The sequence below is a fragment of the Argopecten irradians genome, chromosome 15 (genome assembly GCF_041381155.1).
Source record: "Argopecten irradians isolate NY chromosome 15, Ai_NY, whole genome shotgun sequence".
NCBI classification, from domain to species: Eukaryota; Metazoa; Mollusca; class Bivalvia; order Pectinida; family Pectinidae; genus Argopecten; species Argopecten irradians.
Window position 1 is genome coordinate 2,336,917 of NC_091148.1, and position 12,884 is coordinate 2,349,800.

At 37.3% G+C, this 12,884-nt stretch overlaps 1 pseudogene; it reads right to left on the reverse strand.

Moving 5' to 3' along the window:
- LOC138308531 (prolyl 4-hydroxylase subunit alpha-1-like) overlaps positions 1-8,084 on the reverse strand; it is a 42,448-nt pseudogene extending 34,364 nt beyond the window's left edge.
- Between the last annotated feature and the right edge of the window lie 4,800 nt (positions 8,085-12,884).

Sequence of the window (12,884 nt, forward strand, 5' to 3'; positions counted from 1 at the left end):
ATGAAAAATTTACTAAAAAATTACCATTTTTGAGCTTAAAATCCTATTTTTTCACTTTCTGCGTAAAAATCACTACATATATTTGGTTATTTGGTCCTGATATGTTTTTAGTGTTCTATTGTGGTCATTTTGATACCTCATTTGTCTACTTCGGTTGAAAAATGTCAATGTTATGACTATTTTTCATTTTTTAGTGAAATTTGAGATGGCGGCCATCTTGATGACGTCATAACCGGAAGTTCATCCCAACTTATGCAATGTTAACATTTTGATTTGTGATCAGTGGGTCATAAGGGTTAAGAAAAATATTGGTTCGGAGGTTTGGGGGGGGGGGGTGCATGTGGGACCCTCCTAGCCCATGGCCTATAATATACGACTCACTGTAAACTTCATACACAACCCTAACAAGTCACTGTAAACTTCATACACAACCCTAACAACTCACTGTAAACTTCATACACAACCCTAACAACTCACTGTAAACTTCATACACAACCCTAACAAGTCACTGTAAACTTCATACACAACCCTAACAAGTCACTGTAAACTTCATACACAACCCTAACAACTCACTGTAAACTTCATACACAACCCTAACAACTCACTGTAAACTTCATACACAACCCTAACAACTCACTGTAAACTTCATACACAACCCTAACAACTCACTGTAAACTTCATACACAACCCTAACAACTCACTGTAAACTTCATACACAACCCTAACAACTCACTGTAAACTTCATACACAACCCTAACAACTCACTGTAAACTTCATACACAACCCTAACAACTCACTGTAAACTTCATACACAACCCTAACAACTCACTGTAAACTTCATACACAACCCTAACAACTCACTGTAAACTTCATACACAACCCTAACAACTCACTGTAAACTTCATACACAACCCTAACAACTCACTGTAAACTTCATACACAACCCTAACAAGTCACTGTAAACTTCATACACAACCCTAACAACTCACTGTAAACTTCATACACAACCCTAACAACTCACTGTAAACTTCATACACAACCTAACAAGTCACTGTAAACTTCATACACAACCCTAACAACTCACTGTAAACTTCATACACACACCTAACAAGTCACTGTAAACTTCATACACAACCCTAACAAGTCACTGTAAACTTCATACACAACCCTAACAACTCACTGTAAACTTCATACACACCCTAACAAGTCACTGTAATACACAACCCTAACAAGTCACTGTAAACACATACACAACCCTAACAACTCACTGTAAACTTCATACACAACCCTAACAACTCACTGTAAACTTCATACACAACCCTAACAACTCACTGTAAACTTCATACACAACCCTAACAACTCACTGTAAACTTCATACACAACCCTAACAACTCACTGTAAACTTCATACACAACCCTAACAACTCACTGTAAACTTCATACACAACCCTAACAACTCACTGTAAACTTTATACACAACCCTAACAACTCACTGTAAACTTCATACACAACCCTAACAACTCACTGTAAACTTCATACACAACCCTAACAACTCACTGTAAACTTCATACACAACCCTAACAACTCACTGTAAACTTCATACACAACCCTAACAACTCACTGTAACAAACTTCATACACAACCCTAACAACTCACTGTAAACTTCATACACAACCCTAACAACTCACTGTAAACTTCATACACAACCCTAACAACTCACTGTAAACTTCATACACAACCCTAACAACTCACTGTAAACTTCATACACAACCCTAACAACTCACTGTAAACTTCATACACAACCCTAACAACTCACTGTAAACTTCATACACAACCCTAACAACTCACTGTAAAACTTCATACACAACCCTAACAACTCACTGTAAACTTCATACACAACCCTAACAACTCACTGTAAACTTCATACACAACCCTAACAACTCACTGTAAACTTCATACACAACCCTAACAACTCACTGTAAACTTCATACACAACCCTAACAAGTCACTGTAAACTTCATACACAACCCTAACAAACTCACTGTAAACTTCATACACAACCCTAACAACTCACTGTAAACTTTATACACAACCCTACAACTCACTGTAAACTTCAAATACACAACCCTAACAACTCACTGTAAACTTCATACACAACCTAACAACTCACTGTAAACTTTATACACAACCCTAACAACTCACTGTAAACTTCATACACAACCCTAACAACTCACTGTAAACTTCATACACAACCCTAACAACTCACTGTAAACTTCATACACAACCCTAACAACTCACTGTAAACTTCATACACAACCCTAACAACTCACTGTAAACTTCATACACAACCCTAACAACTCACTGTAAACTTCATACACAACCCTAACAACTCACTGTAAACTTCATACACAACCCTAACAACTCACTGTAAACTTCATACACAACCCTAACAACTCACTGTAAACTTCATACACAACCCTAACAACTCACTGTAAACTTCATACACAACCCTAACAACTCACTGTAAACTTCATACACAACCCTAACAACTCACTGTAAACTTCATACACAACCCTAACAACTCACTGTAAACTTCATACACAACCCTAACAACTCACTGTAAACTTCATACACAACCCTAACAACTCACTGTAAACTTCATACACAACCCTAACAACTCACTGTAAACTTCATACACAACCCTAACAACTCACTGTAAACTTCATACACAACCCTAACAACTCACTGTAAACTTCATACACAACCCTAACAACTCACTGTAAACTTCATATACACAACCACTAACAACTCACTGTAAACTTCATACACAACCCTAACAACTCACTGTAAACTTCATACACAACCCTAACAACTCACTGTAAACTTCATACACAACCCTAACAACTCACTGTAAACTTCATACACAACCCTAACAACTCACTGTAAACTTCATACACAACCCTAACAACTCACTGTAAACTTCATACACAACCCTAACAACTCACTGTAAACTTCATACACAACCCTAACAACTCACTGTAAACTTCATACACAACCCTAACAACTCACTGTAAACTTCATACACAACCCTAACAACTCACTGTAAACTTCATACACAACCCTAACAACTCACTGTAAACTTCATACACAACACAACCCTAACAACTCACTGTAAACTTCATACACAACCCTAACAACTCACTGTAAACTTCATACACAACCCTAACAACTCACTGTAAACTTCATACACAACCCTAACAACTCACTGTAAAACTTCATACACAACCCTAACAACTCACTGTAAACTTCATACACACAACCCTAACAACTCACTGTAAACTTCATACACAACCCTAACAACTCACTGTAAACTTCATACACAACCCTAACAACTCACTGTAAACTTCATACACAACCCTAACAACTCACTGTAAACTTCATACACAACCCTAACAACTCACTGTAAACTTCATACACAACCCTAACAACTCACTGTAAACTTCATACACAACCCTAACAACTCACTGTAAACTTCATACACAACCCTAACAACTCACTGTAAACTTCATACACAACCCTAACAACTCACTGTAAACTTCATACACAACCCTAACAACTCACTGTAAACTTCATACACAACCCTAACAACTCACTGTAAACTTCATACACAACCCTAACAACTCACTGTAAACTTCATACACAACCCTAACAACTCACTGTAAACTTCATACACAACCCTAACAACTCACTGTAAACATCACTCACTGTAAACTTCATACACAACCCTAACAACTCACTGTAAACTTCATACACAACCCTAACAACTCACTGTAAACTTCATACACAACCTAACAACTCACTGTAAACTTTATACACAACCCTAACAACTCACTGTAAACTTCATACACAACCCTAACAACTCACTGTAAACTTCATACACAACCCTAACAACTCACTGTAAACTTCATACACAACCCTAACAACTCACTGTAAACTTCATACACAACCCTAACAACTCACTGTAAACTTCATACACAACCCTAACAACTCACTGTAAACTTCATACACAACCCTAACAACTCACTGTAAACTTCATACACAACCCTAACAACTCACTGTAAACTTCATACACAACCCTAACAACTCACTGTAAACTTCATACACAACCCTAACAACTCACTGTAAACTTCATACACAACCCTAACAACTCACTGTAAACTTCATACACAACCCTAACAAGTCACTGTAAACTTCATACACAACCCTAACAACTCACTGTAAACTTCATACACAACCCTAACAACTCACTGTAAACTTCATACACAACCCTAACAACTCACTGTAAACTTCATACACAACCCTAACAACTCACTGTAAACTTCATACACAACCCTAACAACTCACTGTAAACTTCATACACAACCCTAACAACTCACTGTAAACTTCATACACAACCCTAACAACTCACTGTAAACTTCATACACAACCCTAACAACTCACTGTAAACTTCATACACAACCCTAACAACTCACTGTAAACTTCATACACAACCCTAACAACTCACTGTAAACTTCATACACAACCTAACAACTCACTGTAAACTTCATACACAACCCTAACAACTCACTGTAAACTTCATACACAACCCTAACAACTCACTGTAAACTTCATACACAACCCTAACAACTCACTGTAAACTTCATACACAACCCTAACAAGTCACTGTAAACTTCATACACAACCCTAACAACTCACTGTAAACTTCATACACAACCCTAACAACTCACTGTAAACTTCATACACAACCCTAACAAGTCACTGTAAACTTCATACACAACCCTAACAACTCACTGTAAACTTCATACACAACCCTAACAACTCACTGTAAACTTCATACACAACCTAACAACTCACTGTAAACTTCATACACAACCCTAACAACTCACTGTAAACTTCATACACAACCCTAACAACTCACTGTAAACTTCATACACAACCCTAACAACTCACTGTAAACTTCATACACAACCCTAACAACTCACTGTAAACTTCTACACTAACTACTGTAACTTCATACACACCTAACAATCACTGTAAACTTCATACACAACCCTAACAACTCACTGTAAACTTCATACACAACCCTAACAACTCACTGTAAACTTCATACACAACCCTAACAACTCACTGTAAACTTCATACACAACCCTAACAACTCACTGTAAACTTCATACACAACCCTAACAACTCACTGTAAACTTCATACACAACCCTAACAACTCACTGTAAACTTCATACACAACCCTAACAACTCACTGTAAACTTCATACACAACCCTAACAACTCACTGTAAACTTCATACACAACCCTAACAACTCACTGTAAACTTCATACACAACCCTAACAACTCACTGTAAACTTCATACACAACCCTAACAACTCACTGTAAACTTCATACACAACCCTAACAACTCACTGTAAACTTCATACACAACCCTAACAACTCACTGTAAACTTCATACACAACCCTAACAACTCACTGTAAACTTCATACACAACCCTAACAACTCACTGTAAACTTCATACACAACCCTAACAACTCACTGTAAACTTCATACACAACCCTAACAACTCACTGTAAACTTCATACACAACCCTAACAACTCACTGTAAACTTCATACACAACCCTAACATCACTGTAAACTTCATACACAACCCTAACAACTCACTGTAAACTTCATACACAACCCTAACAACTCACTGTAAACTTTATACACAACCCTAACAACTCACTGTAAACTTCATACACAACCCTAACAACTCACTGTAAACTTCATACACAACCCTAACAACTCACTGTAAACTTCATACACAACCCTAACAACATCTCACTGTAAACTTCATACACAACCCTAACAACTCACTGTAAACTTCATACACAACCCTAACAACTCACTGTAAACTTCATACACAACCCTAACAACTCACTGTAAACTTCATACACAACCCTAACAACTCACTGTAAACTTCATACACAACCCTAACAACTCACTGTAAACTTCATACACAACCCTAACAACTCACTGTAAACTTCATACACAACCCTAACAACTCACTGTAAACTTCATACACAACCCTAACAACTCACTGTAAACTTCATACACAACCCTAACAACTCACTGTAAACTTCATACACAACCCTAACAACTCACTGTAAACTTCATACACAACCCTAACAACTCACTGTAAACTTCATACACAACCCTAACAACTCACTGTAAACTTCTTACACAACCCTAACAACTCACTGTAAACTTCATACACAACCCTAACAACTCACTGTAAACTTCATACACAACCCTAACAACTCACTGTAAACTTCATACACAACCCTAACAACTCACTGTAAACTTCATACACAACCCTAACAACTCACTGTAAACTTCATACACAACCCTAACAACTCACTGTAAACTTTATACACAACCCTAACAACTCACTGTAAACTTCATACACAACCTAACAATCACTGTAAACTTCATACACAACCCTAACAACTCGCTGTAAACTTTATACACAACCCTAACAACTCACTGTAAACTTCAAACACAACCCTAACAAGTCACTGTAAACTTCATACACAACCCTAACAACTCACTGTAAACTTCATACACAACCCTAACAACTCGCTGTAAACTTTATAAACACAACCCTAACAAGTCACTGTAAACTTCATACACAACCCTAACAACTCACTGTAAACTTCATACACAACCCTAACAACTCGCTGTAAACTTTATACACAACCCTAACAACTCACTGTAAACTTCAAACACAACCCTAACAACTCACTGTAAACTATATACACAACCCTAACAAGTCACTGTAAACTTCATACACAACCCTAACAACTCACTGTAAACTTCATACACAACCCTAACAACTCACTGTAAACTTCATACACAACCCTAACAACTCACTGTAAACTTCATACACAACCCTAACAACTCACTGTAAACTTCATACACAACCCTAACAACTCACTGTAAACTTCATACACAACCCTAACAACTCACTGTAAACTTCATACACACCTAACAACTCACTGTAAACTTCATACACAACCCTAACAAGTCACTGTAAACTTCATACACAACCCTAACAACTCACTGTAAACTTCATACACAACCCTAACAAGTCACTGTAAACTTCATACACAACCCTAACAAGTCACTGTAAACTTCATACACAACCCTAACAACTCACTGTAAACTTCATACACAACCCTAACAACTCACTGTAAACTTTATACACAACCCTAACAACTCACTGTAAACTTCATACACAACCCTAACAACTCACTGTAAACTTCATACACACCTAACAACTCACTGTAAACTTCATACACAACCCTAACAACTCACTGTAAACTTCATACACAACCCTAACAACTCACTGTAAACTTCATACACAACCCTAACAACTCACTGTAAACTTCATACACACCTAACAACTCACTGTAAACTTCATACACAACCCTAATAACTTACTCTGTTATTCTGTGTCCCACTGTTGTCCCGTTCTGTACGCTAGTTTCTATATATTTGCTCAAAGCTTTGACAAGTCGACCTTCCTCTTCATACAAGGTTTCCACCCTATGAACAGACGAAAATATCTGTCCGTGTACCAGCCCATTGAATGTCCATATAACACAACATAGAAAATAATTAATATCCATTGTCTATTTGCAGGATGTACACAGTCTTGGCACTATCTGTATATGTTTGACACACTGGGTAATATCTGTATATTTTTTCACACACGCGGTAATATCTGTATACGTTTGACACACTGGGTAATATCTGTATATTTTTTCACACACGCGGTAATATCTGTATATGTTTGACACACTGGGTAATATCTGTGTATTTTTTCACACACGTAGTAATATCTGTGTATGTGATATTTCCCTCACGTTCTGTTCTTTGTCGTGATGCGTGGATTATTGAAAAGATAGACAGGACATTTAATCAATGTTTGTACATATGTCGTCTTTTGTAAAGACACGTCAGCAATCAATGAGGACCCCGATCGCGAGTGTGACCAGACAGTCCTGTACAGACTGCTGAAGTCCCGGGCTATATCACGTGGCTCTATCAATGTGGACCACGGGCCGGTTACGACCAGACAGTCCTGTACAGCAGTCCCGGGCTATAACACGTGGCTCTATCAATGTGGACCACGGGCCGGGTGTGACCAGACAGTCCTGTACAGACTGCTGCAGTCCCGGGCTATAACACGTGGCTCTTTCACGGTTAAGGATAATCAGCTGAAATAGCCCTTATATCTTCTTTGGTGGCTTACTCATTTAATCCCGACGATTAAAATAGTATATTTACAAATTTCGTTGTAATTTATTAACATTGTATTATAATCTACAAAACAACTTGTGTATTAAAACAGTGAAGATATCATTAATACTTGTACAGGTTCATTGTGTAAATACTGGCATTCTCACCGGTCAGATAGATATATGGTAGCCGATGGAAGCATCTCTTGGGATTACAGACGTACGCTCATGGTACATGCTATAGCGAAAATTCGTATGTCGTCACAAAAGTTCAAATTCAAATTCATTTTTTTTATTACTTTAGGCTTTACAGCCCATCAGTACAAAATACAATATTATTACAGAGCAGGCACTGCACTAAAGCAGTGTAGAGAGGACAGGTTATTACAAAGCAGGCACTGCACTAAAGCAGTGTAGAGAGGACAGGTTATTACAAAGCAGGCACTGCACTAAAGCAGTGTAGAGAGGACAGGTTACATGTACACATGTATAATAAATACATAGAGAATGGACAGTTCAAAGTTCATGGCAATACATTTCTCCTTATTTGGTTAGCTTCGTAAATGTGTTTACTTAACATAGACAAACCTTTCAAATTAGTTGAGCTTAGTAATTGTATCATTTTAAACACAGATGATTATTTACAATAATATAGTTTAATTCGTTTTGAACGAATATCACGGAAAATTTGACACATAAATAAAAATGGTATTCATCTTCAACATCACCAGAGTTACAGATTCTGCAAAAACGCTCATCCCTAACAATATTTCTATATCTTCCCGATTCAATATTTAGCGAGTGAGCTGATAATCTCAACCTAGTAAGGGCGATTCTATTTACTCAAATAAAACTGTAATGATAATCCATCAACTAAATGTCTGTACACACTCTCAATCTCACTACCATTACTGGTCCCCATACTTCAGATGAATAACAAAGTATGCTGCCAACATAGGTGTCAAAAAGCTTAATTAAAGTATGACAATTTAAATTCATCTTATTACACTTTGATAGTAAAGCAAAGACTGTCTTTAGGCCTTGAGCAGCAAGCTGCTTTAAACCAATATTAAATTTATTATTATACTTGAAAACAAAACCCAGGTAGGTGAATTGTTCCACTACCTCTAACTTCTTTCCATCAAAAAAACATACTTCATCATTTCGGAGGTGACCTCCATTTCTAACTACAACAATTTTAGCTTTATCAGTATTTACTGAGAGCTTCCATGCGCTTGCATAGTCACATATCCTTTTCAGTATATCTTGTAAATCATTAACTGATTCGGCAATTAGTACAATCACGAACATATACAATGATCGAAGATTGTACCAATTACCTAGAATAAAGATGATAGACGTATATTTTAACATTAGTCCCTGCAAATAAATCTATGATATCGAGCGGCCGAAAATCATCTTGTAAACAAACCTGTCATCTTCGAACAGTCGTCATTGCGCATGCATAACCGACAATTACCGAAGCGTTATTAGGTCTATAGAGGTCACACTACTCGTGGTTGTTGAATATTGAATTCATTCAACACGAGTAAGTTATTTTTAAAAGTTATAAAAAAAAAACCCACGAGCTTTAACATCCAATAACTTTTTTCTTTGGACAATGACTTACCATTTTCTCGTCATTTTTATAAAGATTATAATTATATTAATTATTCCGTCATATATTTTTATTATGTTGAAATGGACAACTCATTTTGCTATATATCAGTACTGAAAATCGAGGGAAACGTTGCCATGGAGACACTTTTTAAAATCGACGCTAGGAAACAATAGATACATTGATTTATGTTTTATATTTATTAATAGTCACAAGACATCCATACATATACATTAAAGTAAGAACAAATCAAAAAAAATCTTATATTTCCATATAATTTTATTGCATTACATTATTTTACCAAGTAGATGTCCTGCTGTACTATATTTCTGCGCAAAAGTGTGGTTGAGTCGTTGTCAAGGTAACACTTTTCGAAAGAGGCTAGCAAAAAACTAGCACAATGACATACACGTTTTTGTTCATTTTTTGACACAGCATGACCATACAAATAAAAATATCTATAAATGATAAAAAGTTAATTACTTTCAAACGGTCGAGCCAGCTACCTTAATAAAGATCTATAATACTGTGGACCTTTCACAGACAGTTGCCCTTTCATTTTGGTGTGACTGTTTGGTGGCATTTTATGGTCTCCTTATAGGCCAGGCAACGTGGTCGTACACTCTACATTCCACAGCACGAGCGATCTACGGCGTATTGATGTTTCCCCATGTTCATGGGGTTACCTTCTCCGGTTTCGTTGGGCAAAAACTATTCAGTATCGTGAGAAGGTGATGGAGGTTCTACTACCACGAATATCCACAAACCATGTACTTTGCCCTGCTCGCGCTATCAGTCATCAGTTATTAAAATCTACCCCCATGGCAGACCTTTTGGGTCCACTTTTCCGGTCATCTCCGCGTCAAGCCATTACTTACCAGGAATTTCGCAGTTGTCTCGCGCGCGCTCTCCGCCTAGTTGGTCTTGATCTATCAAACATTAATGGTCATTCCTTTAGGAGAGGTGGAGCCTCCTGGTTGCACAAATAGGGTGTTCCCGTGGACCAAATCAAGACCATAGGCCACTGGGCCAGTGATGCAGTGCTTCGTTACCTTGAACCGAACTTCGAAAAACAATTGTCGACCATGGTCAACTTTGGTCAGTCATTGGAGGCTGTGACTGTGACAATGTATTAATTGTGACTTGCCTGCTTAATAAAGTACGAGATTCAATCTCTTATTCGCAATACCATACTCGCTGACTGCCTTTACCACTAACCTTACTCTTACACCACTTATTCTTACTATATAACTGTACTTACCATATCTTAATTAACCTTAATTTTCAATACTGGGCTGGGGAAATTATCCTCTTTATTAATTTGTATGTGTTCTTGTGTTTTTGTATAATTAAAGTTCATACCCAAACTTATATCCATTATTTGTTTATTGAAGTTAAAAATAATTATTGTGGCCCACTTAAGCTTTGAACGTCTTTCAGTTGGCATTCATAGCCAATATGAGTGCAAACTGGACAGAGGCAAATTCCATGTAGCACGCTAGAGCTTCATGTTGAATTTTCCTTTGTCCAGTTTGCATTCATATTGGCTATGAATGTCAACTAAAAGACGTTCAATGCTTATGTTTACATTTGGTTACAATTTTATGATGAAATCACAATTGATTTTACATCTATAATGAAATAGTCATTTGTAATCGTCATGGATGCAACAGCCATTTGAACAGCCGTCTTCCGTAATTGGTGGCGCGACAATTGCGATGTCACAATGATAACGACGTCAAAATAAGCTCTTGAAGTTTATTGTCTGTATGACTGCCAACTGCAGTGAATCTTTGGCTGGCGAGGTATTGACCTCTGAGTAATGGTAGTGCTGCGAGTGGCGGGAGGACTGACGGGCGTAAACGCCTCAGATTCCGATTCTTCCTCGCTAATGGTGTGCATGTCAACAATCGCTTCTGCCTGCATCCTGTTAACTTGGGCAATCGCAGATTTAGAAGAGCCCAGCTTCTTCGACAGAAGTATAAATTCTCTCGGCCGTAGGCTATACATTTTTTGACGAAAGAGCAGAGCACGCTGGCTGAGCTGTAGCGGCCATGATGCCTATAGCTAGCGGACGAACAACAAAAGAGTTCGTCGCCAGGGGGAGATAAACAGTATACACCTGTCGATATCTAGCATGTTCAGTATACATTAAAATACAATTTATTCTAAATTATCAAATTATAATATCCAGATGTACTTATCTGTTCTTCGATTTGACGTGTTTGTTTTTACTTTTATTTGTTTACATGTTTTGTCGAGTGGAAGGCCTCTTCAGGAAACACTATACAAACAAGCGTTCGATTTCTATGTAAATGTTCAGAAAACGTGAAGACGATCTGGCGTGAAGTCGAGGGAAAATGGAAGTGTTTGCCAGAGATCGAGAAACTTTTCAAAGTGATTGCTAAATCGTCGTACGTGAAGTTATCAGGGTATGAATCGTTCTTTACTCCTGTTCCAACATTTGTGGGTTTTTTTACTCGTGTTCGGTGATTTTTAGGCTAATTTTGGAATCCGTCATGTACATGTGTAGGTTATTCCAAAGTTTGTAAGGGAAATTCCATTTTTTCTGCTTGCGCATGCGGATTCAATATTTCAAGCTGTGTGAAACTTAGTCGGGAAAGCCCTCGCATACGAGGAGATTTCTGTTGGTTTTTGAAAAAAGGATATATGCTCTATCACTGAGCAAAGGTTTGTACTTTATAACGATATTTTTTCCCAAAACATAATGAGACTTACTCTAATGCTATCATCCTTTTTAGTTTAGCAAATACGATTATTGTTATTTGTTTTAATTTCTTCACGCCATTTACCCTGAATGGCCTCAAATGAACTACTCTTACGGAAATAGAATTTCCTCAATGAAGCCATTTTTGACAGACACTCGGTTCAAATTTAAGTCTGTTATTTTAGTAT